This window comes from Canis lupus, chromosome 23 (genome assembly GCF_003254725.2).
Source record: "Canis lupus dingo isolate Sandy chromosome 23, ASM325472v2, whole genome shotgun sequence".
Lineage (NCBI taxonomy): Eukaryota > Metazoa > Chordata > Mammalia > Carnivora > Canidae > Canis > Canis lupus.
The window spans coordinates 4,685,435-4,707,993 of record NC_064265.1 but is presented as its reverse complement, the minus strand read 5'-3'; the positions used below and the strand labels follow the sequence as shown (position 1 = coordinate 4,707,993).

At 39.3% G+C, this 22,559-nt stretch overlaps 1 long non-coding RNA gene across 4 annotated transcripts in view; it reads right to left on the bottom strand.

Moving 5' to 3' along the window:
• The window catches only part of LOC112668795 (uncharacterized), an 85,480-nt gene that overhangs the window by 30,879 nt on the left and 32,042 nt on the right, over positions 1-22,559 (bottom strand). For 2 of the 4 annotated variants that reach the window (XR_004808641.2, XR_004808642.2), the window contains exons 4-5: positions 17,722-17,793; positions 8,401-8,617 (exon numbers count right to left, since the gene is read on the bottom strand). This is a non-coding gene — a long non-coding RNA (uncharacterized LOC112668795). Of the gene's footprint in view, positions 1-526; positions 4,417-8,400; positions 8,618-17,721; positions 17,794-22,559 lie in introns of those variants that run through there. The other 2 variants (XR_003141883.3, XR_007405164.1) reach the window with 2 other exon arrangements.

Sequence of the window (22,559 nt, the reverse complement as noted above, 5' to 3'; positions counted from 1 at the left end):
ATAGTGGATATTATATTGCCTCACAATCATAAAGACCATCCTCCCCTGCTGCATAGTGATTATATGCTTTGGGTGGCAATGAGCATACTCTAATTTTTAGTGGCATATCCCTCTAAAAGTTCATATGGGAATATACCAAGGCTTTGGATAATCAATAAATGGCATTTCCCTAGACACAGGATTCATAGTGGTTCTACCTGAATGAAGCTCACAATTTGTATTGCCTTGTGGAAACTAATGCCCATTTCCTTCTGAATATAAATGAGAAACCACATAGCCCTGGTCCACCAGCAGCTGAATTGCTAACATAGGAGAAGTTGGTCTAGCACAAAGCAGATCTAAGAGAACCACCGATAAAAGATTACAGAGAGCTGAATTGTGCCCTGCCTCTATAGTTTTCAGTTAAATGACTCAGTGTCCCCACATCATCTTTCCCCCAAAGTACCACAACTCTATGTTTATTTATTGAGACAAACATATTTATTTATTCATTGTCTACCTTCTCACACTAGAATGCAAGCTCCATGTGAGTTAGGACTATTATATTTACTGTTCTATCCTCCACATGTAGAACAGAGACGGAAACATAAAAATGTACTCAATAAAAATTTGTCAGATAAATAGATGAGTGAATGAATGTATAAATAAAAAATGCAAAGCTTAAGTCAGTTTGAGTTTTCTATATATTACTACTAAAGAATCCTGATATGTAGTTCCAATACATGCTTGCTGAATGTATGTGTGGATGGAAGAGTCAGAGCAGGAGACACAAGAGCTGTCTTCAAATATTTAAAGATTATGCTATGAAGAAAGTATTTGATTCATTCTGTGCAGTTCCAGAAGTGGAATTACATTAAGACACATCATAAGGAAAAGTTTTCTAACAAATTGCTCAAGATGGAATGCAGTAATATGGTAGGTAATGAGCTTCCTGTCACTGGCAGTATAACAGGTTAAGCAAAGCTAGTAACTTTAGAGAGTATTCTTACAACAGTAACAGTCTAGATGCTGAATTGTTTTCAATAGTGAGAATTCATAGTTTTAACCTCCTCTCTTACATCTCCAGACTACACCTATAGCTTAAAATCTGAACAAGTGGGGATAGCTCCTCTTCAGATATCCGTCACTTGCAAAATTTTCCCCTGTCTAGTTCTACTTTGGCACTTCATAGCTTTGTGACTTTGGAAAAGTTCAGCTCACCTTAGGGAGCCTCAGTTTATTTATCTGCAAAAGAAAGGGACTGAAGTTAATAAATTAAATATCCCAAGATCATATTTATGAGCCTTTATCTGCTGTGCTATGAGCTTTAGCTTTCCTTGGTTTAATGTGATTTCCATAATAATAGAAACCTTTACACAAAAAGGGACATACACTACTATTACTCTCTTTTTATAGATAATGAAACAAAGACTCAAAAAGGCTAAGTAACTCTTGCTTGTCCAGCTTGTCAAAGCAGAGTTTATACATTTTTCAAGGCTGAGAAAGCTACATACTATAATACCTCAATGGGCTCTTTCAGCTCTGGTGGTCTGAGAATCAACATCTTCCTCCATTGGACCACAAACTTAAGATTTAAGGCTTTACAATCAACCTAAGTTAGCAAGGAAAGCAGCCTCATCCTATCCTGCTGGCCCCTCTGAGCTAAATATCTCCATGAACCTAAGAAGCAAAAATAATCCCCTAAGAACCACCTAAATTTGTGGTTCTCAAATCTTCCCCACCATGCCCCATCCCTTTAAGATTTCTTGACTGTAAAGAGGCAGAATAAAGAGTACCTGCTCTGAGTCAGATGTTTCCAGTTAGGCAGGCAGAACCCATGTGTGGGGAGATAAAATTGTATGTGGATGTGAAGGATAATATTATTAGCATTCCCATTTTACAATAGAAAAGCTGAAATTCAGTGAGGTTGTATGACTTGTGCTAGATCACACATAGCTAATGACAAAGTCAGGACATTTGAGCTCAGCATAACTCAGTCCAAAATGCCTGTTCTCTGTTCATCTGTCTCTGTATTTGTGTCTCTTTCTTTCCATTTAAGTATTGTCCTAAAAGAAAATACTGGTTCAATTCCACCCTATACATATTTTTAGAGGAATGAAGTTTATCCTCCTAACCTAAAACTTGAGAAAAATATTAGAGCAACCATTTGTCTACCTTTTCTCCAAATATTGCTCCATGCCTACCCTTTGTGAGCAGCCAGAGAATAGCATTGTGCACAAATTATGTAAAGTTCCCTATTCTAACCTTTGATTAATGCATCCATTAGCTATCATTACAGTGGTGCTGCCTAAAAAAAAATGCAGAAGTTTAAAATAGTTATCATTCACTGTCACAAATATAGGGATGAGTTAGGGTGACTTGACTTCAAACTACAGCAGGTTAGCATTGCCTGACTTAGGCCAAGTTCTGCCTGGTGGCTCTGCTTCAAGCTGCAAGGCCCTATTCCACTGTCTCTCATCTTCCTTGGACCAGCTGGATGGAGCGTGTCCTTCTCACAACACTAGAAGAGGCACAAGACAGCAAGCCCAAACCCCTAGCTGTTGCTTAAGCCTCTACTCATATCAGGTCTGCTAACATTCCATTGACCAAAGTAAATCACACCAATAAACTCAAAATCAAGGGATGGCAAAGTATTCTCCACCCATAAAGGTGGTGAGGTGTATTGGTTTGCATCGGCTGCCATAACAAAATGCCACAGATTGAGTAGCTTAAGCAACAGAAATTTATTTTTTCTCACAGTTCTGGAAGCTAGAAATTCAAGATCAAGGTGTTGGCTGGTTTGATTTCTCCTGAGGCCTCTATCCTTGGTTAGTAGATACCCACCTTCTCACTGTATCCTCACATGACCTTTCCTCTGTACATGTGCATTACCCTTTGCGTTTCTTCCTCTTCTTCTAAGGACACTTGTCCTATTCTATAAGGGCCCCACCTTCATGACCTTATTTGACTTAATTACCTCTTTAAAGGCCCTGTCTTTAAATATATCACATTGGAGGTTAGGGCTTCAACATCTGGATTTCGGGGTAGACAAAATTAAATCTATAACACGGGGTCGGTGAATTTTTCTGAATAATAATGCCTAGTTTCATTTTAAGTTTTTCCATAACTTGGAGTCTGATTGACCATGAGTTCAAATTTTGACTCTACCACTTAATAGCTATACAACCTCAGGAAGGTTGCCTAGATTTTCTCACTTGAAAAAAAAATGAAATTATAGTAATTAACTCATATGTTTGTTAAGAAATCATTGAAACAATTCATAAAAAGCAAGCACAAAGTAATTGCTCAATAAATATTACTAGTGTTGCGGCTCTTTACAATTAAGAAGCTTTCACTTCACTCAGGGAGGCTGTCTAGGCTGTGGCATCAGCCATATGCCTTCCCTTTCTGGACCTGATTCTATCCTACAGCAAACTTTATTCTCTCCAATCCATCTTGCTTCAATCTGTTTCTGCAATATGGTGACTCTCTAAAAAAATCCACTTAACATTTCTCTGCCAATAAATTAGAGGCCAGAAAGAAAGAAGATGGCACACACTTGCCTTTCTAGACATTTTACAGATGGTTGACTGCCTTGAAACCATGTCATGGCTTCTGGGGTCTCAGATAAGTGCTTGATTTTTATCTACCCTCTAAAAATCTTATGAGCTCAGAGGAGGACAGCACAAGCCATTAAGTAGGGCCCTTTGAGAGTATCTCTTGGGAGATCTTTTTGGAGTTAATGATACATAATCCAAAAGAACTTTTAGAACTTTGCAGTCATTTCTCAGAATCAGGTTGGTTATGGCACAGGCTAAGTGCCATGAAATATCACTGAAATATCTTCTGATATCTTCTCAACACCTTCTCAAAAGATTCAATCATCTAACCTCCCCAGTATTAATTCTTTCAAAAATTTCTCTTAGTTGGTGTTTCAAGAGGTTTTTAACTTCTCAGATCCCACCCAAAATGTCTGTAACAAGTGGTGGGGCCAGGGAGCACAGTGAAGAACACCCATGTGCATTGTTTTCTATTCTGCATAGAGTGACTTATGTAGTGATCACAATATCCCTGAACAGTAGTTAATGTTTTCTGCTTTTTAACAAAAAACAAGATGTTAAAATTAAATTTTGAGTAAGTCACCAAGATATAACAGGTGTGCCTGTCAAAGTTAGATACCAGACAAAATGCTACATTTTTTAAAAGGAATGTTTGAGAACCATATCCACATTGCTTGGCTCTGGCAGAGAATCACAGATGTGAAAAGAGGTTAAGATATGGAAAGAAAGGGATCCCTGGGTGGCGCAGCGGTTTGGCGCCTGCCTTTGGCCCAGGGCGCGGTCCTGGAGACCCGGGATCGAGTCCCACGTCGGGCTCCCGGTGCATGGAGCCTGCTTCTCCCTCTGCCTGTGTCTCTGCCTCTCTCTCTGTGTGTGGCTATCATAAATAAATAAAAAAAAAGTTGTCTGATTAAAAAAAAAAAAAAAAAAGATATGGAAAGAAAAGAGGATTTCATGAGAAATATGTCTTCAGAGCAATAGTATTCAAAATCTGGTTTCCAGACTCACATCAGCAACTTGCGAACTTAGAAATATGAATTATCAGGCTCTGCCCCAGACCCACTGAATCAGAACCTCTGGGAGTGGGTCCAATAATCTCTGTTCTAATAAACCTTCAGGTGATTCTGATGCAGGTCAGAGTTTGAGAACCACTAGTTCAGATAAAGCTATGTTCTAAATACCCCAGGAAAATTCCCTAGACTGCTAGGAGCATTATTTGAGACCATCCAGGGAATCAGAATCAATTTAACCAGGAGATGCCTCATTGTCAGCCAATTTCCAAGCCACTTAGGTGCCATTGTTTCCCAAGGCAGAAAGTTTAGGGAAGACCAGGTTGTTTATGAGAAAATTTCTGAATTTACTAAAGACACTTAGACTGGGGAAAAGTCAAGACCCTGAGCCAACCTCCCTTCATTTCTATGCCCTGATAGAGTTAGCCACACTAACGCTTTTCTAATCCCTGAAAAAACAAGGGACCTCTTGGGGAAGTCCCTAAAAGGACCTGAGAAAATAAACTGACAGCCTGGTTTCCCTCCATCACTCAAGCATGCAGACTCAAGTTCACTGATGAGGAATGACTTTGTCTGGACAGCTCAGTCTAATATGTATCTCCTGGGGTTTGTGAAACTCAGTGGACTGAAATATGACCCCTGTCCCTCAAATTATGGAGTGCAGGAAGCATGATCTAGCAAGCTGATTTAGTGCCCTTTAAAGTTGATTGCATTGGTCTAGGGGTGCATTCCCAGATTTTATCAGCAGAAAGGATATGTGAATGTTTTCCATGGGCCCAAGGTATATGGCCTGCATAAAAAGCCAGCATATCTCTTCTTAGAACCTCTACTCATTTTCTAATGCTGTGTAATAAACTGAAACAAAGTTTTAGTGGCTTAAAACATTGCCCATGTATTAGAGTTCACAGTTCTGTAGGCAGAAATTCAGGCATGGTGTGAGTGGGTTCTCTACTCAGGGCTGCATTCATTTCCAGAAGCTCTGGGGAAAGATTTGCTTCCAAGCTCATTCAGATTGTTGGCCAAATTCAGTTTCTTGATGCTCTAGGACTCAGGCCCCCATTTTTTTGCTGGTTGTCTACTGGGGCCACTCTGATCAACTAGAGGCTCCCCACGTTCCTTGTTACATGGCCTCATCCATCTCAAAAACCAGCAATAAAGAACTGCTCTAACATGTTGCCTGTGGCTTCTGTCTCTGACCTCTTGACCCAGATTTAAAGGACATGTGTGATTAGTTTAGGGCAACCTGACTAATCTCCCTTTTGATTAACTCGGAATCCACTAATTTCTTAAGTAATTAGTACTTAAGAAAAAAGTCAACTGATTAATTAAAAACATCAACTGCATATGCAAATCTCTCATGTAATAATCACAGAAGTTTTACCTATCATTCTCAAACTCCACCCACATTCAAGGGGAAGGAATTACACAAGGGTGAAGATCCTTGAGAGTCATCCTAGGATTCTGTCTACCAGAGATACTGTCCGAAAACCAGAAGGGCAAGGGGACCCGGCAGGTGATAGATGAAAATGAGTGCCAGGTAGCTAACAATCATCTTTTGGAGGTCAAGAATTTTGGAAAAGAGGAATCCAAGCAAAAGGAATTTCCAAATAGTTCATCAACGTGACGTTTGAGAGCGAGTGTGCTCAAAACTGCAAGTCTCAGAGAGCAAGGAGTCAGAAAGAAGACCACCCCATTTCAGTTATATAAGAATTTTCCTGTGACCTCTTTTCCCCTCCACCCTTTAAGAACTTTAACCCAGGCAACGGCAAAACCTGTGTGTAACCTAGGGAAAGGGTAAATGCTGATACAGGAAAGAAGAACCAAGCCATCATATCCTATTCCCCCAAAAGGCAGGTGGCCACTGAATACAGGTTTTAGCTAAATGGGAAAAGGCTTACATTTTCTTGAAGATTGAAGTATCAATTAATGCCTGGGACTGCATATTTTTTCCCACAGAATTACAATTGTAGTTTTTAATTTGTTTTTATTCTTTAAAGTACTTTTTTTTAAGATTTCATTTTTTATTTATTCATGAGAGACAGAGAGAGAGAGAGAGAGGCAGAGACACAGGCAGAGGGAGAAGCAGGCCCCATGCAGGGAGCCTGATGTACGCCCCGGGCTGCAGACGGGGCTAAACTGCTGCGCCACCGGGCTGCCCTTATTCTCTAAAGTACTTAAGTAGGTTAGGTTTCCTAAGAATGAACAGAAAAGTCATGGGGACTCCTGAGCTTTAATCAAGTGGTAGGAAAAAATGTTTTCTCCAATGAGTAAAGTTTAAGAGGACAATGGAAGATAAGAAGAAAATGAAGGTGAAGACAAAGAAGGAGTGGAGCACTTTTTTATCACACCCCAAGTGTCATGATTCTTCAAAGTACTGGTTATGTACATGTAAAACAACTGGGACCACAGAAGTGAACTGACTTACCCAACACATACAAATAGTAAGCTAAGGAATAACTGAGCTGGAGTGGGAATTCAAGTTGTCCAGATTCTAAAACCTATTATTTTATTTCACTATCATGCCAAGTCGAAATTTTGACTATAGTAAAATCATGAATCTGGTGGACAGAAAGCTAGAAAGGAGCTGTATGGAGATAAAAGCCCACTCCCACTTTGGGTAGGTTCTTACTACCACCTTTTCCTTCACATGGGATCTGTTTAGGTTGCAGGATACAACATGACTCTTCACAGTAATGTTTTACCACCTTAAAGAAGCCTAAACTGTTCTTCCTAAATAAAACTCCAGAGACTTAAACTTTCCTTTTCCAAGGACAAGAGGTAAAGACTCTGCTGTGGGAGTGGCCCAGGACCTCCTGGATGACCAATCATTGTGGAGCTTCAGTTAACTTGAGATAACTATTTTCGGTCACAGTGGGATGAAAAGTGCACAGCAGCCCCTATTTCCCACCTTCCAGCCAGAAGAGCAGTAGATGATTCCTAGGGTGACCAGACCCTGCTGCAGTGAGAGAGGAGGAAGAGAGAAGATCAAGAGAGGAGAAAGATAATATGCTTTCTCTGTGGCACAATCTTCCCTTTCAGTTTCATAGGATCAGCTTTCTATGAGGGAGGACATGGAGATCACAGAAGAAAAGTAAGATGTGCCCACCCCTGCCAGTAGGAAATGAGGAGCCAAGGCTATGCCCTGGGATACCATGCAGTTAAATGGTACTCAATGAGGTCAAGGAGACAGATTACAGATCATGGTAGAGAAGAAGGAATAAGGACATGGCAGCGAGACAGTTTGTGATTTGTGCTAACTCTAGGATTTGTACATACTTAACAAGCCTATCTGAGTCTCTTTATTTCATCTGACAAATGGACTCAGAGCTCCTCAAGGTTGTTCTAGAATGAAATGAAATTATGTTCATAAAACACTTGACACATAGTTGACATGACTGTTGGTTCTCTCTCCAATCCACAGTATACCCTTTGGCCATTGCCTTAGGAAATTAATATTTTTAGAGAACTTCTCAAGGTTTATGCCAAAAAATATAGTCAGTCAATTATGATACTTGCAATCCACGTGAACATCCAGCCACACATCCATGAATTTATTCATTCTCTCTGTAAAATAATGACAAACACTGTGCTGTATGCCTAGCATTAGGTTTGTGGTAAGATCTTGTTCTTCAGTGGGAAGACAGGCCCGCCTGCCCCCTTTTTCCTTCTCAGAATCAGAGTGATGGAGTTAATGAAGGAACAGGAAGCAGGAATAATTACATTTTAACTTTGAACACAAAAGCCAAGTGTTCTGCCAATATCTTTCTATAGCAAAACAAAACAAAACAAAACAAACAAAAACCTTCCAGGAAGGGAGTAGAAAAGTAAAGCAGAAAACTATCAGCCAATACCTGAGTACTTGACTTTGGTGCCTACCAGGGTGATAAAGCACCAGGCACTAAGGGCTTCTCATCCCACTGTCAGTGAAGGTGAAAAGGTCTATGCTCCTTGAAGGCTGTAGCTGTAGATGACCTACCCTTTCATGTGATGTCCTCACTTGTCCTTCTTGGCCACTGTACCTTCACTAGGTGTCAAGAATTTCAAGATATATAGAAAAATGGTCCTTATCTGCAAGAAACTCACAAGTAACAGGAAAAAACAGATGATATATTAATCAAAGTAATTAATGCCAGATTCCCCCACAGACCCAACACTTCAGTGATTTAATACAAGTTTATTTTGTGCTCACACCACAACCAAACACAGGATAGGTGGCCTTCCTTTATGCTATAGTTACACTATAGTTACAATGAACTTCAAGGTCAGAAAGATGGTGAATGGATCATGTGGGATGATTTCAAGTGCAGGCCTAGAAGCAGCACACTAGAGTGAGTGGGACCTAATCTTGAGGTTAGGGGGAAAATTTTTTTTTAAGATTTTATGTATTTATTCATAAAGAGAGAGAGAGAGAGGCAGAGACACAGGCAGAGGGAGAAGCAGGATCCATGCAGGGAGCCCGACATGGGACTCAATCCCAGGTCCCCAGGATCACACCCCAGGCCGAAGGTGGTACTAAACCACTGGGCCACCGGGGCTTCCCTAGAAGGGAAATTTGAGGGCTACGATAATGGTGTACTTGAACCTAGAGTCCTTGCCAGGCATCTGGAGGAAGTCTGTACCCCAGGGTGTTGCCAGAGATGTGAGCCAGGTGTTTGTGACCCTCAACCAATAAGCAAGGCCTCCTTAGTTTCCTGCTTTCATGACAGAAGGGAGCATCATATCAATGGCCACTGTTTCAGCACCACACAGAAGTGGGGGGCTTGAGCATCAGATACACTGGGCCTCAAATGCTTATTCCACCAGTACTGGGCAAGTTGCTCTTGAAGCCACAGTTTCTCTAGAATGAGAATAACAATGGTTATCATAGGAAACAGCCTGCAGATGAAGGACAATGCTGTGTGTAGGAACATAAGAATGACATCTGGCAGCAGGCTTTCCAAACATCACTAGAACTTCCACCCTCTATCAGGCTTACTTCTTTCCCCTTCTTTCTAGAACAGGCTTTGATCACACAATCGACTGATTTGGATTACTTGCAATGTGCTTTTTCTTTGCACTGGGGTGTCCTTGGGCTGTGTCATTTGGAGTAAAGCTGCTCACTGCCTTAACTCCCTGTTCCAGCACACCCACTGCACAAAGTTCTTGCCTGTTCCTGGAATCAGGGGACCTCTGAGTCTCTCCTTGAAGTCAGCCTAACCTTGGAGCCTAATAGTCTTCTTATGTCTATGATCTCAATATGTATTGACAATCACCCTCTGAAATAGACAGTATTATCCCCATTTAACAAATCAGGAAAACCACAAAGGGATTTGGAAGGTGAGACCAAATGTATTCCATTTCTTTTAATACAATTCTAATATTTTCCCTGGTATAAAAAACAGACTACCCTTAATTACTGCATCAAAAAGTAGTGGGAAAGATGTAGGTATTTTGCCAGGAAATGAGATGGCTCTTTAAAAAAAAATTGTATAACTAGTTTCCTCTGTAAATAACCCATAAAGTAGGTATTCTCAAAACACTAAGCCATAAACACCAATTCCAAAGATAAAACACAGAAGACATAGCAGATGTCATTTGCTTTTGTCTTGTACTGAAGAGAAGTAAACTAGGCCCATTGATACCAAGTGAAATAACAGGACCCTGGCATATGTTGAAAGAATAACCCTTTTCCCTTTTGGTTAGTTTTTTTTTTTCTGCGAAATTACATAACTGATACATATATAAATACATAAGATGTACAAACACGCATATGTGCATGTATTTATATCCGTATAAACACGTACATTTACACACATACACATATCCCAATTAACAAGGACCAGACATTTTGTTCTAGCACAGGTGCCACCAGTCAGAAAGTGAGAAGGAGGATTCTCTGGATAATCTGACCCTCTCACCCTCCACTGAAGACAGTAAATAAGAGTTAAAAAGTGAAATGAGACCTGGAGTGTACTGCATTTCATGGCCAACACCCTTGACACCCATGAGCTTCCTGACCCACCCTATTTTTTCTATTGGGTGCCACAGCAGAAGGTGCCAGTGCCCTCTTCCCTGCATATCCTCTTCAGTCATCTACAGGCGGCTCCTATGTAAGCCATACATAGGAGGTTAAGGGAGTGTGCTCATCCCAGGCTCAGGGAAGGTCAGAAGTTCCAGAGAGATGATGCCCTAAGAGTGCCCTCAACACTGAATATGTTGGAGCTCGTGGACAAACACGTCAGCTTCTTCACCCACTGATAGACAAGGTCTGGGTGTACTTTACACAACCTCTCTTTAGGACTGGGCCCTAGTCACCCCTGGCAAGTGTCTGCCAATCGATATACCCTTACTGGCCTTCCCACTCAGGGCCTGTCTGACTCCCCCTCACTCCCTTACTCTGCTGCCCAAGGTCATTGCCCAAGCAAACTTCTCACTCAAATCCCTATTTCAGGGTATACAAGTAGGGGACCCAAACTAGTTCCCAATTTTAATGCTTCCAAACCAGGTCTCCAGCCCCCAACATCTCTGTCTTATTAGATGTCCTGGGCCCTGTTTCCCAGCCAGTTCCAGAGGAAATCATGGCTCCCTCCTCTGTGCTTCATCTGTCTACTCTCTGTGTCCCCAGGTGGCCTACACTAGGAATTCTGTCACACATCCAGGGCAACACTGAAACAAAACAGGTGTTCAGCCAGCAACATATCTCCAGTACATCTCAGAGGCTATGGAGCTGCCTGGCCTGGGGTCTGGGAGCCCCTGGGGAAGCCCACTAGCTGGCTCTGGTAATCTGCTTTTCTGTAACTGCAAACAAGCAGATAGACAAACTGATAGGCCTCTGGCCACTGGTACCCTCTGTCAGTATGGTGTGTGTCTAAGAGGAAACTTCTTTGTTCTAGAGCAAAGAAATTACCCACAAATGGCTGCCTTACCCAGCTGTTCCCAGCTCCTCTTCTTTTAGCCTCCTTGCATTAGACCCTGTCCCCACCATGACCCAAGTGGTTCCATAGAGCCCAGCTCTTAGCTCCTGAAGGATAAGGTCATCTTGCAGCTGGACTCAGACAGAGCCACCCTACATTTGCTGCCAACATGTCCAGTGATCAGGAAAGTCTCACAAATATCTCACCAGAAAGCACATTGCTCCTCACCTTTCATGCAGACTGCCTATCTCCCTGCTTGGCCCATATCACCCCTCAAGCCCATTCCCTATAACCCATGACCCTCCCCAAGTCTGAACCCCCACACCAAGCTGGCATCACATGGCAATGTCTTTCCTGTCAGACTTCTTGAAAACAGGAAAGCTGGTTCATTCCTGTCCTCACGGCTGGCTATAGTGCCAATTACACATAAGACAGATCTTTCCACACCAGGGGGCAATAGGCCTTAACATGAAGATGTCCCTTGGAAAGGGGATACAGTGATATAAATTCACTCAAGAATATTGAGTCTCTGAAGTGTAAAAGAAGGAGACTCCCAGAGGAGGAGAAATAGGAGTACAGCAAAGACATGCTTTGCTCAATTCACATATCTTAGCCTGGAGAGAGAGGGACAGAGCAAAATCTGCTTAGGTAGTACTGAGGAAGGGAGAGAATAGGACACATTCTGGAGCATTTCTTCCTATAGTTACAAAAATTAAGAACCTTGAAGTCCGGCAGAATCGGACTCGTAGCCTAGCTTTTCTGAGGTGGTTCACGAAGGCCTCTGAAAATGTCAACACTCTAAAGCAAAGAAGCTTTAGAAATGAGCCCAAGTCTGGTAACATTTCTGATTTTTAGCCAGTCATGGTGTGGTTTATTTGAAGGCTGTTTGAGGCCACTGGAGAAATTAACAGAAAGTCATAGCTCCACTGGTTACCTTCCAGATGAAGCTTCCACAGTGTGGAACAAGGTAGTTTCTATTCACTAACTCAGAAAACTTTAGAAAATTTTCTAAAACTTTAGAAAATCTCATGGCTTGATCCAGGGATAACTCTAGGTAGGAATGTCTTGATGAGCTTCAGAGTAAAAACCATAAAGAAAGTCATCACCACAGCTGGGGTGGGATGCTGGCATTCGAGCATACCTGGTGGAGACTCAACCTCGCCAGCAATACACAAAGCTGCCTTGCACCATGTGGGAGACTCATCAAAGATCCCACAGTTCTTTTTATTTTTTTAAGATTTTATTTATTTATTCATGAGAGACACAGAGAGAAAGAGAACACGTGGCAGAGGCACAGGCAGAGGCAGAAGCAGGCCCCATGCAAGGAGCCCGACATGGGACTTGGTTCTGGGTCTCCAGGATCAGGCCCTGGGCTGAAGGCTGCACTAAACCGCCGAGCCACCCGGGCTGCCCAGATCCCACAGTTTTCTATAGCAGCTGCATTAGAGCCCTGGCCCAGGTGTCATGGATATAGTTTTATAGGAAGATTCATCCAGTCTCCTAACCTACTGTGTGATGTGAGGTTGCTCACTCTTCTCCATCCATTTCCATATTCCAACATGAGAAATGATCCTCTTCCTTAAAGGAAGTAGGAAAAGTGTATGCTTAGAGAGAACCCACTATATGTTCCAGATTCATTCTAGATACTCCAGATGAAGTATTTCATTTAATCCTCACACACTCTGAAGTAGTTAGGCAGTGTAGAGTCTGTCAAAGTTTGCTCAGGAACATAGAAACCACTATAGGTACTTCAGCAGAGAGGGGGGTATTAATACAGAGATTACTAAACCTGAGACAGGTGAGCAAAAACCTGTGAGAACGACTTCTAGCTTTGAAGAAATCAGAAAATACTTGGATCATAGGAAGCCCCTGCCAGGGACCTCACCCGCATACCAGAGCTCACCTGGAAAGCCACTGCAAACCATCATACCCACTTTATGTTTGCATGGCTACCATCAGGTCAGAGGGCAAAAATGATTCTCTTCCTCTCCGCCCTCAAGTCTGCATGAATGCCTTGCATGTCTGGCATGATCTAAATCAGAGGGATCTGGATAATGTAGTTTTCAGCCTTTAAGCCTCCACAAAACAAGAGAAAACTAAGTAACCAACAGGCAACATCCTACAAAGAGAGGTACTATTGTGCTCTTGTTATTACTGAAGCAACTGCAGTTCCAAGAAGTGGAATAATTTTGCCTAAGTTCCCACTGCCAGATTGCAGTAAGAACAGCATATGAATAAGCCCGAGTCTCTCTTCCTCCAAAATCCAAGAGGATAAATGGAATTTTGATGGATATGGAGACATAATTTTGTCCACCTGAATCTTGAGAGGACTTTCTATGCATGTATTGCTGCATACCCACCAACGATGCCAGCATGAGACAGGTAAGGCCTAATAGTGAGGTTCTATGTTAGGAGTCTATTTGGTGTTCACACATAGTAATTAGGAAGAATCTAAGGCTGTAATATTAAAACTTGAAAGTTTTCAAGTGTTATCAGGGGAATACAAGTCAAAACTACTTTGAGATACTCTTTTACATCCACCAGTCCAGCAACAGGAAGGGTTGGCAAGGATGGAGAGCCTCTCCACCTCTCAGATACTGTTGGTGGATGTGTAATTGGTAAAACCATTTTGAAAAGTAACTTGCCAATACCTCTGAAAGTTAAGAGTGTTCACAATTTATGAGCAAGAAATTCTACTCAGTATAAAAATATTTTTTAAAGAAATTAATCTGTGCTCATAATCTGCAACACATATAGAAATGTTTACAGTAGAATGCTGCCCTTAGCCAACTAACACTTCAAGCAAACCTAATGGCCATTAACAGGATGAATACATAAATTGGGTTATATTCATTCAATGGAATATTATAGAGCAATAGAAACAAATGAATCACACTTAGATTGAGCAAGATGTATGAACTTCAAAGTTTTGATGCTGACAGAAAACATTAAGTTACCAAAGCAGTATTATTGCATTCCTATAAAAGGCAAAAACTAAATAACATACTATACAGCATGCATGCATTATGTCATAAAATTATAAAGAGAAGTAAGATAAATATTAATTCAAATGGAAAATAATGGGTTTTTTTAGAGGGAGACTTGAATGGAATGCAATGGGAGGCTCAATGGAGTTTCTATGATCTGGAAAATGATCTGTTTCTAAGAGGGGTAGTGGGGTCGAGGGTATTTGATTGTTACACCTTATACTACATAATATGTGTCATATATGTTCTTTTATGTATATGACTTACTTCACATGCAAAGAAAGTTGACATCACAGACTTTCTGCAGTCCCATCCAACTACTGTTTTGTACTAAGGGTAGTCAGTGTGGCCTGTCCAACACTCTCTGGTCTTTCAAATGCAGCCTCATACATGCTCTGAGACAACATAAAGTTTACTGCAGCCATATGAACTCCATCCTCTGAATTCCTCCTGACCACCATTTGTCAGCTCCACAATACAAAGTAACAAACTAAGATGGCTTAGAGCATGGATTTTTTATTTTGATGTGAATTTTGAAACCTGATTTGAACTTCAGAACCCAGGTTTGAATCCTAGTCCTACCACTCATTATCTGTGTTATAGTGGAACATTATATAGCTTCCATGTATTCCAGCCAGTAATTTAGTACTTACCTCAAGGGATATTATTATGAAGACGCAACATTGTTATGCATATAAAACACTTAGTAGAGTGACTAGCATACAGTACATATTAGTCAATTGTCAATTTTTACCATTTACTTGAAGATTTATTTATTTATTTTAGACAAAGGGTGGGGTGGGGATGGGGGCAGAAGGAAAAGGAGAGAGAAAATCCTCAAGCCAACTTTACGCCCAGCACAGATTCCAATGCAGGGCTAGATCCCAGGACACTGAGATCATGACCTGAGCTGAAACCAAGAATCAGATGCTCAATCAGCTGAGCCACCCAGCTGCCCTGTCAATTTTTACCATTTCTTCTCATTTTTCTTCTTGCAACATTTGTTGATCAACACATCCTTCTTGTTTGAACCCATATTATAGTGACTACTATCTAATTGGTACCATTCTTAAAAATAGGGATCAGTAAACTATGGCCCATGGGCCAAATAGGAACAACTGCCTATTTTTATAACTAAATTATTGGAGAAGAGCCATGTCCATGCATTTCTCTATGATCTGTGATTGCCACTGTGCAACAACAGAGCGGCATAGTTGCAACTCAAGCTGTATTTCCTGCAAAGGCTATCTGGCCTTTTATAAAAAAAAAAAAAAAAAAAAAAATTGTTTGCTGACTCCTGCTTAAGAATATGGTTGAACTCTGCTCTTCTGGCTTTGATCTTGCCCCCTGCTTCCATAACCTCCCTATTACAGACTCATTTCTAGATATCTGTACTCCAACCTCAGGCACAGTGACTGGTGAAGCCAACATAAGTCCTTGGGCTAGAGGGAACAATAAGTTCAACTCTTCTTTGTTGGCCATCTGGACACAGATGAATACCCAAGAAAACTGGATACATTTCTGTCCAAGGCAAGTCATGTGACAGCAGACTCTGACACTAAAGTCTCACTGTCTCATATTAGAAATTTCCCACAGAAGAATACACAATCACCTCACTTCAAAATAGAACATGTAAAAACATGATAAGTATGTCAATATTATATAACTGTAAACCATACAAAGATAAGTATTAACTATCAGCATGACCCAGCCATTAAAAATGTTTTAAAACTTAAATATTACCTGTTTTATTCTCCTAAGTAAGACAAAACCATTATGATGTTAATTATGAGGCTACATGATTTTCTCAATGGGTCTTAGGAGGAAACAAGTCAATGTGAAACAAGTATCTATTTTTTTAAGCTGTCTCTATTCCACTGACTTGGTCCACATGACCTCACTCGCCCAAGACAACACACAGTTGTAAATGAGAAGTCCTCCAGTAAGGATAAAGGATGGCACAAAGACAAGGAGTTTCAGCAAATTACCCATTCCCACCCAGGGAAGGAAAGAAAGGGGAGTGCCCTCTTCTGTGTGCTATTTTAGTCACATGTGATTAATAGCCTGTCACACTGTCAGGAGAACCCAGACTCCATCAAATCGACACACATGGCTGCTCTGGGTGCCAAAATAGGGCATATTGCTGTGCAAAAATGTGCCAGGGGATGCCCCGTGTGTGTGTGTGTGTGTGTGTGTGTGTGTGTGTGTATAACACATACCTGCCACTTGCATCCCTTGATCCTGAAATACTGCTGAAATTTCTCTCCCCACATACACTCCCAAACTTTGTGTGTGTTTTCCCATTTCATTCAGCAGGCAGCTGTGAAAGCTATTATACTGCCTACGTAGCAACAGAAAAGGATCTGGTAAGTGTTTAATGAGGGGGAGGTGTGATAAAAGGGATAGGGCAGTTAAACTGGGTGACTTAGGAAAGAATAAACTAATGAATGCTGTTGCCTTGGAAACCAGATCATAGTCTATAATCTAATACTGTTCTATCACATTCAATATTCTGAGAAATGGGCAAATCCTATTTGATTCACTCAGGAATATTACCTTTATAGATATTAACAGTCTAGTCTAGGTACTTCATCTCCCCACCCATTAGTGAAGCAATGCATAAATGAGATAGGAGGTATGTCCTCTAGAACAGAAGAATGCAAAAACCTTTTGTGAATCCTAAAAGGACTCTCTATAATTTATTTTTGTTCCTTATTAAATTGGCTGTCATATTTCTCTTTACTTCCCATAAACATCCTATCTTCCAAGCCTGCTCTTTAACAAAATATGCATGCAAGAACACCCAAGAAATTGATGCTTTTCTGTAAAGTTTGGCCTTGGAAGCAAATGTGTCCCAACTTCATATATCAAAAATTTCTTCCAATAATCATTCTTGGAAGTTCCTGTGCTGACCAATTCCCCAGGACAAATTTAGCACATAGGATTTAAAGTGATTTAAAACACATATTACAATACTTAAATAGAAATAGAAACAAATATTGAGAACTCAGAAACATAAATCTAAATGAAAGATCAGCATAGGAGAGAGGGTGGTGCAGTACATATTTGCAACCCTTAAAGTCCTAATTGTACTGGTCAAACCAACAATTTAACTGAGCTTCCTGCTTGTCAAAGCAAAGGAGAAAGCACTAACACAAACAAATAAATAAATGAATACAACAGAGTATCCTTCAAAATAACTCAAGCTTTCCTTAAAACTCAGTATTGAAAGAAATTTCTCACTTGGAGGGTCATATACGAACCACTAAGCAATAGCGTGCTAGTAACTCACCTGCAAATGCAGTGATGGGTTTCATTAGGATCCCTCAGCCATGAAACCAGAGGGCAGTCCTCTCAAAGCAGTCTGGAGGGGTAGGAAAAGAGAGAGAAGTAATGAATAGGTAGAGGATGGAATAATATAGAAAATCTACAGAGCATGTATATTTGTCTTGCTTGATCTAAGAATTATAAAATTTTCAAGAACTCTTGCATACCCCTTTCCATATATTCCTTAGTTCAACTAACCTTTAGGTAAGAAATTGGAAATCTGGCTTTTTGAAGGCAATATTACACTATATGTTAACTAACTAGAATTTAAGTAATTTTTTTTTAAAAAAAGAAGGAAAGCAGACATCTTTTTTTTTTTTTAATTCTCTGTTCTAGAATGCAGCTCTACTTTGGGTATTATTATTATTCCAGATTGACAACTTTTTATGAGAAGGGTGGAATAAGTTTGATACTCTCCAACCAACTCCCAGATAAAGGTATTACTGCAAAGATATTACTGCAATGGAACAAACTCTGAAACTCTGTAACGGTTCTAAAAAGTTCATAGTGCACCTTATCATCTTGAAGACCTTGGTCCTATCCATACTCTATCAAAGGCAGGGACAAATCATGCTCATCAGATCTTCATGGGCTTCTCTATTTTTCAATCTCCTTTGCAGTGAAGTTAGGCTATATGACTAAGTTCTAACCAAAGGAATGGAGACAAAAAATAATATAAGCCATTAAAATGTCCAAAGCAACCCTCCAACATAACTTTCTTCCCTTGCTATGGCAACGTAAGAGGCCATATGTTCCAGATGGCATGGCTACATCTAGCCATGACATGAGCGAAAAATAAAGTTTAATCTTGCTAAGCCACTGAGATTTTGGGGTTTACCTAGTGTGAGAGTGAGTATTGATTGCCTGGATGAATAATACACTGGCTAACAAAGTGCCTCCACCACGCCATTTGTCATTTTTTAAATTAAGTTTTATCAATCTGATTATAGATGTTTTATATTTTGGGTTAACTATCTTTGTAAAAATGTAGACTTAAAATTGCACAAGTTTTAACTACTGCACTATCTTAGAACATAATTCTGTCTCTTTCTCTCCACCTACCTCTACTTCCTGAACATAGAAACATAAAAATATAATTAGAAAGAAAGATATAAATGGTGAGTGACAGATACAGATAAATAGAGGAACAGCCAGATATAATGCTTAGATGGACTCCTAAAAGTTGCAGGTGGGTGTGGCTTCCACATTTACTTCAACCAGTGATTGAGTGGAAAGGCCACCCTTGACGATTTATAAATGTTGGCATTGGATACTGAAAGGTAGACTGAAATTAGCAGTTAGAAAGTGTTTTAACTCAAATAGTCCTATTCCAGAGTCTGCATCTGATTTAGCACTCTGTCTACTGCCTTAATTGATTATCTTCCATTCACTCAGTCACCTTTTCCAAAACCAAACGTTTCACTAAGATTAGTGATATGATGTCGTTTTGTTTCCTGACAACTTGTGTTTCATTTTCTGTGGCTGCCTGGTTTCTTTAAGGATATTTTTTATCTATTTATTGATTTGTAAGAGCTCTTCAAATTAATTTAAATTTAAAATATCTTAAAAGATATTAACCTTGCACCTGTCCTATTTGTTCACAAATATTTATTCAGTCTTCATTTTTCTTTTAATTTAAGGTGACTTCATTTCCTTCAAAATTTTCCTTTATAGGGAACCTGGGTGGCTCAGTGGTTGAGCATCTGCCTATAGTTCAGGTCGTGATCCTGGGATCCTGGGATGGAGTCCCAGATCAGGTTCCCTGCAGGGCCTGTTTCTCCTTCTGCCTATGTCTCTGCCTCTCTCGGTGTGTCTCTCATGAATAAGTAAATAAAATATTTAAGAAACAAAATTTCCATTCTTATTTCCATCATGGTTGTAAAGTTCTTGTTTACTCCAAACTAACATAAATATGTGATTATTTTTCCCATGTATGCTAATACTTTCATTTATTTTACCTTGACATCCTTTGTCTGCTTAAGAGTTATGCTTACAAAAGACTTTGCATCCTCCTTAATTTCATTTTCCTAAGTGTTTTTATTTTTCAGTTTCCCAATAATATTAACAAATATCTATGCTTTATCCTGTTGATTTAAAGCACTTTATTATATATGTAGGATCAGCTGTGGTATAATGGGGAGAGCAGACAATCTTAGCTTGTCTTAGCTAGAATGGTTCTAATGTTTGCCTTTTAAGCATAATGCACATGTTTCAGTCACATATGTTTTCATTACATACAAGAGCTATTCTTCAAGTCCTATTTTACTATAACTTTACATCAGGAATAGTCATTCCTTTTTCTGTTACTGACATAATGGGTTATCATAATACATATTTTTATCAATGAGCCATCATCAAATTCCTGGACTAAACCTACTTATTCATAGTACATAATTTCTTTATTATACTTGATTTCTTGCAGCCATCATGCATTTAGAATTTTACATTTCTAAGAAAGATTGGTCTGCAGTTCTCTACGGTTATGCTAGTTATAAGTAAAAGAATGGGAAACTTGCCTTTTTGTGCTTAAATATTTCAGATGGCACAAAAATTGCGTGTTCTAAAATGGTTTGAAAGAACTCATTCCTCAAACCATATGGGTCTGACATCTTTCCAGAGGTTATTTTTAGATGTTTTTCATAATTTCTTTCAGGTTCTATTCAGTTTTCCATATTTCTCCTACACTCAGTTGTTTTTTACAAAATTATTTTATTTATTTTATAAAATTATTTTTTCATCCACGTATGTATCTGTATTGGCATGTATGGATATTGAATTCTACTTTTTCTGATATTTGTATATAAGCATATATAAATAACTATTTAATTACACTCCCTTGATCATTCTTAATAAAGTATATAGCTATTTCTTTTTATTTCTCTAGTCACCTTTCTGAAAGTTTTGTCCCTTTTATTGGCTTTAATTCAAACGGAAGAAAGAAGAAAGAAAGAAGAAAGAAAGAAAGAAAGAAAGAAAGAAAGAAAGAAAGAAAGAAAGAAAGAAAGAAGAAAGAGATCTCCAGTGTTTATCATTTATATTTTTTTTTAAGATTTTATTTATTTATTCATGAGAGACACACAGAAAGAGAGAGGCAGAGACACAGGCAGAGGGAGAAGCAGGCTCCATGCAGGGAGCCCGACATGGGACTCGATCCCAGGTCTCCAGGAGCAGGCCCTGGGCTGAAGGTGGCGCTAAACAGCTGAGCCACCCAGGCTGCCCAATTTATATTATTTTCATACATATTAATTTCTATTCATATTTTCATTCACTCTTCCTTGGATAGGACACAATTCCACATACAACCATAAATAAAGTCCAAGGATATTATTGATTTCTCTACCTTCTGTTACCTACTTAATATTTAAAATATTGCTTCCTGCTATTTGAGTTTTTGACTTCCCTGTTTTTTAATTTGTACATTTTTGTAATTTTATACCTAAAATTTTGATTACATTTTTCTTTGTATTTTACCATTAGCATTTAAACTGTTCCCTTTTGCACCTTTAATATTTTCATGTAATTTTACTTCTCTTGGCATCAACCCTGATTTCTTCTGTTTAAAATCACATGTAAGTACACCTTCATCCCCTCATTTTCAAGTTTTTGTTTTGTTTTGTTTTTAATTGAATTATAGTTGACATGCAATTTAATATTAGTTTCAGATATAGGACTAGTGGTTTGACAATTCTATACATCATACAATGCTCACCATGAAAAGTATAGTTACAATCTGTCACCATACAACTTTATTACAGTGTTCTTGATGACATTTCCTATGCTGAACTTTCCCTCTCTGTGGTTTATTTATTTTATAACTGGAAGTTTGTAACTCTTAATCCTCTTCACCTATTTTGCTCATCTCCCCACCCTCCACTCAGGCAACCACCAGTTTGTTTTCTGTATTTATGAGTCTGTTTCTGTTTGTTTGCTTTACAGGTTCCCCTTATAAGTGAAATTGTATGGTATTATGTCTTTCTCTGACTTACTTCACTTAGCATAATATCCTCTAGCTCCACCTATGTTGTAGAAAATGGCAAGATTTCATTATTTTTTTCATTATTTTTTATATCTGAGCAATATTCCGTTCTCTCTCTCTCTCCCTCTCTATTGATAGATGATAGATAGATAGATGATAGATAGATAGATAGATAGATAGATAGATAGATGATAGATAGATAAATAGATATCACATCTTCATTCATTCATTGGCAGACACTTCACTTGCTTCCATGTCTTGGCTATTGTAAATAAACATAGAGGTGTATGTATCTTTTCTAATTAGTGTTTCCATTTTCTTTGAGTAAATACTCAGTAGTGGAAGTACTGAATCATAGGGTATTTCTCTTAATTTTTTGAGGAACTTTCAAGTATGAAAGTTCTTCCACAGTGGCTGCACCAATTTACATTCCCACCCACACTGCACAGGGGTTCCTTTTTCTCCACAACCTCACCAATACTTGTTGTTTCTTATCTTTTTTATGTTAGCTATTCTGACAGGTATGCAAGCTTTATTCTTTAATTTTGTTTAGGGGTGCCTACTGATAAATGCATGTTAGCTGGATTTCATGTTACTCTAGTGTTTTTCTCATTTACATAACAAGTAGGTCTAATGTTCCTAACTATCTCTTTCCTTTCTTATCTTGCAAGACAATCTTTAAATGTGGGAAATGCCAATTAAAATGAGAATGGGAAAGCACATACATGTATGTGTGCAGTTGTGTATATGTGTGTATATGTGTGCATTCATGTAACATGTGTTCATCTGAAGCTGAAGAGACCAAAAGATGACCACAACAGACTAAC